The 1,621-nt window shown below is 49.1% G+C and overlaps 1 protein-coding gene and 1 long non-coding RNA gene across 2 annotated transcripts in view; one reads left to right on the top strand and one right to left on the bottom strand.

The window, feature by feature from the left end:
- asph (aspartate beta-hydroxylase) overlaps window positions 1-1,621 on the top strand; it is an 18,071-nt gene that overhangs the window by 11,914 nt on the left and 4,536 nt on the right. The gene's annotated exons all lie outside the window — the stretch shown is intronic.
- On the bottom strand, window positions 306-1,043 carry LOC107990165 (uncharacterized). Its single transcript, XR_001761732.2, has 3 exons — window positions 904-1,043; window positions 642-870; window positions 306-535 (listed from the first exon to the last, which is right to left on the bottom strand). It is a non-coding gene; the product is annotated as an uncharacterized LOC107990165 (long non-coding RNA).

Below are 1,621 nucleotides of genomic sequence, written 5' to 3'. Positions count from 1 at the left end.
GGCTCACCCTCTCCTGTTGGAGCAGGCTTTTCCACTGTAGGCGATGGTGGGGGTGAATACAAGGTTCTGGACTGGTTGGAGGAGGGCGGCTCTGATTGGTTCAACGGTTTCTTCACGTTCCTGTACGGCCTGATGAATCCTCTGGACGCCACGGAGGAGGAGGAGGAGCGCTCGGCTTTAGGACAGCCACCGGACGATGAAGAGGATGATGATGAAGATGATGATGATGATGATGATGATGACAGGGGGTCACACAGAAGAAGAGCCAGGATGAGTGGGAACCGGGGTCAGAAGGTCATCATTGTTGGCCTCCAAAACCAGTAGCCTCGGCCGACGGTTTCTGACCAGGAAGGTAGACGTTTCCACGGACTGGTGTTCTACCTGAGAACCAGCCTGGAGCTCCGGCCGTGAGGACACGCTCCTCCAGGAGGAGGAGGAGGAGGAACCAACCTGTCCACGTGGTGTTCTTTAGAAACAGGAACTTCTTCTGTTGGTCTTGACACCTGAGTCCACTGGTCCCTCAGAGACCTTTGACCTTTTCCCCACTCTGAGCAAAAGTTTGTATTTTTTTTGTCATTCGAAGACTGGTTTTGTAGCTGCTGCAGCTTCTGTCTCTTAGAAAAGAGAGTTTGACCTTTGACCTTTTCCCCACTCTGAGCACAAGTTTGTATTTTTTGTCATTCGAAGACTGGTTTTGAGTTTTCAACTTTCGGGAGTTTGAGCTCTGGGATCGTTGCTCTGGGATCGTTGCTCTGCGATCGTTGCTCTGCGATCGTTGCTCTGGGTGTAGCGTAGCAGTGATGGTGTGGTCTGTGAAGAGTTGACAGTTGATCCACAGTGGTTCAGGTCAGTTAACACGGTCAGAAGAACCTTCAGGACCAAACCTTCAGGACCAGANNNAACCTTCAGGACCAGAGGTCAACCTTCAGGACCAGAGGTCAACAGTAATGTCATTGTTACTGCGGTGGACTTCACAGTACTCAGGTATACTCGGGTATATGCAGTAGAATGAATACCTGTACAGACAGATGTCCCTTCATGTCTCAGTCAGAGTACTTCAGTACTTCAGTACTTCACTGACCAGACTGTCTTCACCTTGTACTAATGGACCAGCAACGGTTTGTTGTCTATAGTTGACAATATCAGTTCACGTCGTCTCCACCGTTCAGCTCCTCACAACTTCTTGTCGGTGAAACTACACTGTTCTGTGGTTCTAACCTCGACCCGGGGTCTGTTAACGAGGTCCCAGCTTAATTAGAGCTGTAAGAAAACATCAACTTCACTGAAGTGTCTCCTGATCCCAGATCAATGTCCTCAGTCATTGATCAGTTCTTGATTTTCTCCAATATTCCTGGTGTTGGTTCATGTTCTTGTTCTTTTCTTTCTTCTCTAGTGATTCCAAATGTAGATCCCTCTGTTCCAGAGTTAGGAACTGATGTTCAGATGGAACAGAGTCTCAGACTAGGTTACAAAAACTCAGTATGTGGTGGTGACTATAGCACCCTCTAGTGGTGAGCGTGTCCAGTGACGTCACTTGTGTCTCTGATGTCAGATGAAGAGGCCGCAGACGCAGCCCGACCGGCAGCTCACAAAGGTATCGACTGGAGTCTCTGTGCATGAA

Source organism: Cynoglossus semilaevis, chromosome 20, assembly GCF_000523025.1.
Source record: "Cynoglossus semilaevis isolate Cse_v1.0 chromosome 20, Cse_v1.0, whole genome shotgun sequence".
In the NCBI taxonomy this organism is placed as follows: Eukaryota; Metazoa; Chordata; class Actinopteri; order Pleuronectiformes; family Cynoglossidae; genus Cynoglossus; species Cynoglossus semilaevis.
This window is presented reverse-complemented; position numbering and strand designations above follow the sequence as displayed.